General features: G+C 37.9%; 1 long non-coding RNA gene and 1 pseudogene across 3 annotated transcripts; one reads left to right on the forward strand and one right to left on the reverse strand.

The window, feature by feature from the left end:
- Positions 1–522: 522 nt before the first annotated feature.
- LOC148726588 (uncharacterized) lies at positions 523–3464 on the forward strand. Of its 2 annotated transcripts, XR_015990091.1 has the most exons (3): positions 523–1147; positions 1918–2045; positions 2204–3464. It is a non-coding gene; the product is annotated as an uncharacterized LOC148726588 (long non-coding RNA). The 2 variants fall into 2 exon arrangements; XR_015990090.1 differs by lacking the exon at positions 523–1147 and having other exon boundaries at positions 1339–2045.
- Positions 2329–8702, reverse strand: LOC148726589 (uncharacterized; annotated as a pseudogene). Its single transcript, XR_015990089.1, has 6 exons — positions 8011–8702; positions 6669–6804; positions 5729–5919; positions 5065–5209; positions 4780–4839; positions 2329–3823 (listed from the first exon to the last, which is right to left on the reverse strand). The product of XR_015990089.1 is annotated as an uncharacterized LOC148726589 (transcript).
- Positions 8703–8821: the final 119 nt, after the last annotated feature.

Raw genomic sequence — 8821 nt, forward strand, 5'->3', positions numbered from 1 at the left:
ACGAGCGCTGGTGTCCTTGCGCCATGATGACCATGATAATGTGAAACTTCTCCACTACATCGAGAAGCCATGTTTTTCCGGCAATCAAAGTAACAAACGTGGAAGAATCATTTCATCTAGGTAAAGTTGGGAAGGGGGAGGGGGGAGTTAAGGTGTGAGGCGTGGGAGGAGGGAGAAGGGGAAGGCGAGGAAAAAGGGACGGAACGGTGACGCACTGGGACACCGCGATTCATTTTTCTTTTTTCAATCGATTGCGGCTGGAAAAAAAAAAAGAGAAAAAAGAAAAGAAAACGTGTTGTGCGTGGCATATCTTCAAACTACATCTTTGAACTGAAAGACTCGGATCGAAGGCTGAGTAATGCTACAGCTGTCTACCTCTAACCTCAATGACTGGGAACCAGACCCCCAGACAAGCCACAGGGAGGGAGGTCACGAACTTACGTTGCTCTTTGCACCCTTCAATTGAAATGTATTTCCATTTCGAAAATGGATACGACCCTATCGATCTTGTTGTTCAATTTCCGCCTCCCGGTTAGCTCAAATGGATAGAGCGCTGGACTGTTGTGCGGGAGGTCGAGGGTTCGAGCCCCGGCCGGACCAACACTCAGGGTCTTAAAAATAATTGAGAAAAATTTGCTACCTTTCTATAACATCAAGAAATGGTTAGATATTCTAGTCTTCTCGGATAGGGACGAATAAATGGAGGTCCCGTCTCCTGCAGGGTTGGGGTAGGAGACGTTAATTTCCCACACACGAGATTACTGTGTGATGGATGTCCTCCCCTGGGGTGGGATGGGTGGGATATAGGGCGCACTTAATAAGGAGCCTCGCTCTGTTGTGCGACCCTCACCACACTCTGGTGAAAGTGAGTAAATCAAATAAATCAAAAGAAAGTGGCAAAGGATATTGGATTAACGCAAAGAAGCCACTTTCTCGGTTTAATGGAAAATCTTGTTTGCCATTTCCATGAGATCCGAAACGTGGAGTCGACAACCTCCATTCGTACAGGAATGTCAATGGAATTGATAAAGATGAAGATGTCCAACGAGGCCGAAAGTATTTTAAGTCACTTGAATGATCATAACCTGTCAAAGTTGCCACAGCGGAGGAAACGACTGAGGAAAAAATTTCTAAATACCCCTGCAGTGTGAGTATGACTTGTAGTTTTCAATATAACGGACGAGACGGGGTCAGGAGGAGGGGTCAGGCAAGGTTTGGGGATTTTGATATTTTCTGTCCAAAAATTGTCATATTTGCCACCCCTGTCAGGACACCGAAATTGGTGAAAAAACTGTCTAAATCCCTACCTTAGGGCAAGTGAGTGTGGTCATTTATAACGATTGCCAAAATTCATCATGCACCCAAGGGACATGAATGGCAGAAAATCAAAATACCTACCTTGGGGACTGCCCTCACAGTGAAATTTCCATGGCTAGCCTGACAACCCCCTTCTCCTTGGGCTTTATGTTAAGAGGTACATATGTAGCACTATGACGTATAACTGTAAACAAAAGACACCCATCTTGGTACTCAAAAGGATTCAAACCACAGAGGTGGTGGAGTCTGTACTGTGGTGTGAGAATGACATCTAGAATTATACCTTTAAGATGTTGATATTGGCCCATCCCTTCCTATCATAAGAAAATACTTTGGGAAACAGTCTGCAACATTGCTTGATTATTATTTTATTAGCACAGCAGTGTATGGGAATCTGGAATTTTATTTGCACAAAGCAATGTTACATACGAATAGATCACTCTTTGCAGAGAGATATTTGCAGGTGATATGTTGATGCTTGGCCTATCTAGATCTAATGATGATCTCAACTACCCGTCATTTTGCAATTAAAAGCTAAGCAGTCATGATGATCCAAAATGAAATATTCACATATCTATTTTGCTATAATTTTATTTCCAGATTGACCTGAAGGAATACAATAATCTTTCCAACCATTTGAAGCATGCACATAAGCTGAGTAAGAGTGAAGTTGAGGAGCTAAATAGGGAAAAGAATCAGGAAAAGGGCAAAGGAAATCAGGAAAATAGGTAATTTATTAAATTTGTTATTGTTCTGAGTTCTGCTTTCAAGAGGATTGTGTTCATTGTAGTTACATAGATGAGTGTTTTCTCTACTGTAAACAGCATTCTTAACCTTTTTCAATTCACGCTCATTTTGACACATTGCATTTTCCCTATATTTTCAGCAAAACCAAGCGGCGCATGAGATGTTGTCCACTACGGGGATGTACCTGGGTTGGATGACACTTTGATTACCACCTACCAAAAGTACACAATATCGGCAAAGATTCTGAAAAGTACTTGTCACTAGTACACAAAAGATGCTGAGTTTTAATTTTATGTTAATTTTTTTTTTTTGTACAATTGGTCTTTGTTACAAAATATTAAATGCATGTAACATATTGTTATAATATACAACATATAGGTAATAAATTAAAAGTACTTTCTACTACATTTTCTATTCATTTATAGAGTCACACACCACTTGGGTTGACCACTGAAAATGATCAATAAATGAACAAAAAAACTTCTAGGCTAATCATTATCTATAGTTTGATAATAGTAACAATTTAAGAACCACGATTAGGATTCTCTGTTTGTCAGCTGGCTATCATTGAAAATTGGCTTTCTGACAGGTTCTTCGAAAAAGTATGTTAAATTAAAGTTTATGTTTGAAAAAACAAAAAAAAAATGCTACCAGTTTGAGTTCCTGTTTTCTGTCTACATATACAGCAGTACTTACATATAATTTGGGGGAAGTCATTAGTAGCATAGTCTATAAAATTATATGATGGTGATTGATAATGATTTCAGTGATTTGAGTGGAAAATAAATTCATGAGCTTTGAGTTTTGATATTTTACATTGGATGGAATGTTCCTTTTTTGTTTCATGGATCTTGAAGTTTTGTCTAAATAGAAATTCAAAGATGTGCTCATATGTGGCACTAAAAACTTCTCAATGTTCTTCATGTGATTTATGATTTTATGCCTTTATAGTCTTGTGCCCACACTGAATTAAAGTGCATAAATATTGTTAAATTTCAAATAATAGTGCTACTTCTTAAGGCAGCATATATTGCATTGTTAAATACTTCAGGTATATTAAAGTACTGGTCATCTGAAATTTCTATCCTCTGCAAAAAATATAATGGCCCATAGGGTCCATTTTTGATCAAGTTGGCAATAGTAACACAATCCTGATGATTGTTAAGTAATTTGTAGTTGGATTGGCCTTGTAAGTCAAGCCAATTCCCTTTTAGCTTGAAAGTAAATGATGCTTTAACTAGTTTTGATGGATTCTGGATACTGTAGAAAAGCCAGAATTTCTCATCTTCTGACTCAGTAAACACTGGGACAATAAGCCCTTGTGCTTCTGTGGGGTGTTGAATATTAGCACCGACAGCAAGCCATGCATCATCTTCAAAATAAAAACTATATTCATTTAATCTTAGTCTCTCTTCCTGGTCAAGTCTGAACTCCACAACGTCCACATCTTGTTCTTTAATCTTCTCAGACAGTCTAACTACCCTTTCTGCACATTGTCTGTCCACTATCCTGGACAGAAGAGTGACTACTGTTTCAGGCTGAGTTAGAGAGGGAATAACATTCCTGTTGCTTTGCAAGTTGATATCTAAATTATTGGTAATCACAAATTTAATTTCGCTTTTTTTCTCCATTATGGCCTGGAGTTGCTTAGTGCCATAATGGAAGGGTTTCTTAAAGAAAATGCCATCTGGGAGATTTTCTACTGTAAAACCCCCACGTAGATATGGCACCCTGCTGCCTGGTTTCTTTATTGCTTCACCTACAGTGCAAAAGAAAGAGAAACATTGATTGGTAATGATAATAGCACTGAGTGGAGTAAAATTTAGGAAGTAATTGGGGAAGTAACGAGTCTGAGTACCCCTGAAATGTATGACAGTAAGTCTTATTGACCATTTCCACATGTCCCATCATACACTTTCTTTGCTAAAATGTGAGACACAAGGTAGGAATAACTAATTCAATTTCATTGGCTAGTGCCATTTTCCACTGGATTTTCATTGGCTGCATATTACTGTCAGATTTGACCTGTCCAATTACAAGCAGCTGTAATGATTATCACACAGGCCAAATTGGACAGTTTGCTCATTACAGTATTCAGATTAAGGATCAAATAACCGCTGTTCAGAATCAATCAGGTTTGAGGATTTTGTTATAGACATCATCATCATCTTTGTTGTTACCGCCTCCTAGTTAGTTCAATTGCTTAGAGCGCCGGATTGTGTTGTGCGGGCTCGAGGCCCAGTCGGATCAATACTCATGGCCTTAAAATACCTGAGGAGAATTTTCTACCTTTCTATAATATCAAGAAATGGATAGATATTCTAGTCTTCTTGGATAAGGACGAATAAACTGTAGGCCCCATCTCCTGCAGGGTTAGAGGTAGGAAATGTTAATTTCCCACACACAAGATTACTGTGTGATGGATGTCCTCCACTGCGGAGGGATGTGTGGGGGGAAAGGTGAGGTCGTTACATGGACTGAAGTGGCTGGCAGAGGCGCCTGATAATGTTGACGTCCGATCTCAACCTTAATAACATTGTAAACCTTAGCAATTCAGCCCATGCTGCTATTAAGGTATATATCGAATAAGCGATTCACAACCAATCAGCTAATAATAATAATGATGACAATGATGATGATGATGATGATGATGACAACAATTACATGTTAATATCTGTACTATAAAGTAAATAATATGTATATTTTTAAACTTACTGTATTTGGAATTGAATAGCTGTTGTACATCTTTGTATGTGAACCTCTCATTGGTGCAAGCTAAATAAATAAAGAGAGAGGTACTTAATAATGTAGTTTCTGGTCTATTTTGACAACATATTCACCTTATTTACAATCATGAATAATCTTGTTAATTGGATGACACACTGAATAGTATAAGCTACTGATATAAGCTTCTGCTAAATACAGTTGCATGCCAAAAAATCAACAGAACAATTTCAAAGATGTTTATAATATTACTAATTCAAAGTAATAATATAACACCAAAGTGGTCTCGCAATTTGATGTTGATGTCAGGATTCAGGCATAAAAAAGAGTACCCTGCACTTGATCCAAAGTTGTACACTTGGCCTGAAGTGTCTTGAAAAATCAGAGAAGATTCACAGCTTAAATCTTCCAGAAACATGATCTGTTGAAGTAGATGAAAAAGTAAAATGTGGCACGAGGATAATTACTCAAAAGGACACAAACATCTGCATGTTCCATTAATTACCACAGAGTATAATTAACAATTATTCGTCGAAGGAGAGGTGAATATCGTCAAATAATCCGCGAGACGAAGTAGAGGGGATTATTCCACAATATTCACTGAACCTGAGGTGAATAATTGTTTTTAATTAGTATAATTTCAGAGCTGAAAAACAGAGAAATTTCTAAAATCATAACATTTTAGTAACATTTGCTAACATTTTATTTTAACATTTTATATAAACCATGCAGAGCGGTTTATATAGCGTCATATAAGGAACCGCTCGACCAATCAGATTGTTGGAAACTCTTTGCTCAGCTCTGAAATTATACTAACAACAATTATAATTTATTCATCCACTTTTAATAAAGTTTTAAATTATTCTGAATTTTCATGGTTTATGCTGCCTAATTGGAATTTGACTTAGAGATTATTTCTTAAAGTGATTGAAATCTTTACCTCATTTAGAAGATTTTTCCTGTGAGCTGATATCAACTTAGATTTTTGAGCCTCACTAAGCTCTGAAACATCTGGGGCCTTTAAACTTTCTGCTTTTCCTTTGAACTCATCTTTTTCTGCAGATGTCATGTCATGCCATTTCTTGGCAGCTTCTTTGTTCTCTTGAGGCAAAGACAATTTCTTGCACTCATCTAGCAAAAAAAAATAATTAAAGTTTTCATTTCCACGGAATATCAATTGAATTGGTTTGATTATTATAATGTCACTGCATGATTTTCAGTTTCCTCAGCAATCAAAGATCTAACTAAAATTGAAAATAAATTAATCAACCACTCTATTATGTTGTCAAAGGTTAAAAGAAGCTGAGGATGAAAACCCTTTTGGGTTGCAATATAGAGCTCTGTTGGACCCCCACCCTTGCAAGTACCCCTCCTGGGGTTTAGAAACATTTAACAAAACCACTGTCCATTATTGATTTAAATCTGGTATTCTGGCACCAAAATAAAACTAACATCCAGCAGACAAAGTTAGGAGAGAAAGCTACAATATTCATTTCTTAGAAATAATTCACTGGTAGAGGTTTATTAATGATACCCATAGACGTACAGGCACCCTTGGACTTGGAGGGGGGGACTGTGGAGGGGGGGACTGTGACCCCCATGCATGAAAAAATTACACAATTTCCTAATGTGTTAGCATTAAACTGATGCAGAACTGCCTTAAAATTGATTCTACTGTTGCCTGAATTCTAAGCATTTTGCCTGACAAATGCTGAGAAATTCTTTTAAATGGGGGGGAGGGGGGGGATTTGCAAACCCATCCCCCAGGATTGTAATGCCTCTAATGTTACCCTATAATTATTTTAGCAATGGTCTATAATAGTTACAATGCATGTAAACAATTTGTTCTTAGTGTTTGAAAACATTATCAGACCTCTCACCTGACTTGAAATACTCTGGACAGAACATGTTGTAGGAGTGTGAGCCACGGGAACACGTTGGAATCTTAATTGGCTTTGGAGCTGCTTGTACTCCAGAACTTATCTTTTCCTTTTGTCTAGCATTTCCAATCCATTTCTATATAAATGTATCACATTAAAATAAAGTATTTCAAAATGCCTTAAGCTACAATAGCAACCCTTCCCTTTTTGCCTTCTTTCCCTTGCTGGCCCTATAGAGGCCCAGCCAGGGTAAATTCCTACAAGGGATATGGCCAAAAAAGTAGTGATAGCATAATATATGAAAGTCTGAAAAAATTAAGATCTTGTTCACCAAAATTCCGACAACAACAACAAGGTGGAGAAATATAGACAAAATAATGACACCGTAGCTTTTTAAATTCAGACAAGCAACACAGGGAACCCCCTGGCAGGACCTGACCCTATTAATACCCATGCAAGCTGCACGCAGAAGCTCTGAGCTTGTATACTTTACTTGATCAATAGATTGTATTCGATCCAGAACAGAATGATTGGCTGGCAACAAATTAATAAAGGTAGATCTTCTTGGCATGTACATGGATGTCGAATGGATGATAAATGTAACATTCAACCACTCTAGATTGAGGATGTAACCTAAACTTCGAGCAAGGATTCGATCGTTAGCTATCAGGTTACCTACTATTAACACTTTTAGGTTAGCCTACTTGTCAGCTCCAATTAGCCAAACTTGTGCTCCGGTTAGCCTCAGAGCACTCAGGTTAGCCTAACTAGCTCGTCTGTTGGCCAACAGGGCACTAGGGTTAGCCTACGTTTCACTAAGGTTGCTTACGTTAGCTCTCAAAAGGGTAACACAAAATAATTATTCTTTATAATTTATAATAACGAATGAGTAAACGCCTATCTTCTTTTACCGGTATATTCTTGATCATTGATTATACTGCAGACTGCAAGCGTATTTTCGAGCATAAAACGGTACAAAACAATTATTTAAAAAAAAACATGGGAGCTTCCTTTAATTAACGAGGCAAACAATTACCACAACGCCTCATTATGAATAGTACAATCGTACAGTGAACTTCCTTGACCTTGGTGTATGACGGGCAAAATTTTGTTTAAGATTCAATCCTTTAAAAGATAAGTTGGTGCAGTACATAGAGTAAGGGAAGTAGAATTCTGAAGGACAATATACCACTACATCATTTACATATGTCGGTGCGCTTCGAAGAAAGAAGCAGTCACCACAATGATCGCTATTATTATTCAACGAGATGTAAATAAGTGGCGGGGTATTCCGCATACATCAAACATGGTAGTGTTTCAGTCCAACTAATAAATATCTTACCTTTACTTGATCAATAGTCAGCCCAGTTTCCTGGGCTGCCACACCAATCTTTCCCGTATTATCAGAACTGCATGTTTTCATGCCGCCGTCATAATATTCTTGTAGTTTTGACTTTTGTACATCGCTTATTTTATTATATGTTCTTTTGCGAGCTCTACTTGTATCCTTGTCAGTCATAGTGACGAAGAAGCGCCAAAAGTACACGACAAAGCCGATAATACCTGAACGTCCAAACCAAGTAGACCTAGCGAATTCGTAACTATTCGGTAAAGGATTTCCCCTTACGCATTCCAAGTGAAGGAATTTGATTGGTCGAAATGTTTATTCATATTTAATAAGCTACTGGGAAGACTTAGATGATCATTTGACACGGCTTGAACCCACTGATCTAAATTTAGATTATATGGGTGTTAGCCATTTAGATTGTGAAAGTAGGGTGGGAGAGGAATGACAAGGACACATCCAAACATTTTAATTTACCCAATCATTCTAAGCAACATATGGCAATCTGCGGTCTTTCCTTGCACTTAGGTAGCACGGAAAGCCGCAAAACTCTTGAACAAATGCTCATCTTTTAAACCGGCAGTCTGAATCCCACAGGTATCAACGAACGCTTTACATTCCACTAATTTATTCGTGTTTGTCTCGTTGCTATGTTCCCATCAATAACGTAGCTCCATTTTCTGCGTTTAAAAGCGCACACAACCCACAATTCCTCTATTCGCTCCGACGAAGGGCTAACGCTCGAAACGTCAGCTTTTATAACCGTAACGGTGGCCAATTTACCATTTCAACTTTGTTGATATATTCA

This window comes from Stylophora pistillata, chromosome 7, assembly GCF_964205215.1.
Source record: "Stylophora pistillata chromosome 7, jaStyPist1.2, whole genome shotgun sequence".
Classification (NCBI taxonomy): Eukaryota; Metazoa; Cnidaria; class Anthozoa; order Scleractinia; family Pocilloporidae; genus Stylophora; species Stylophora pistillata.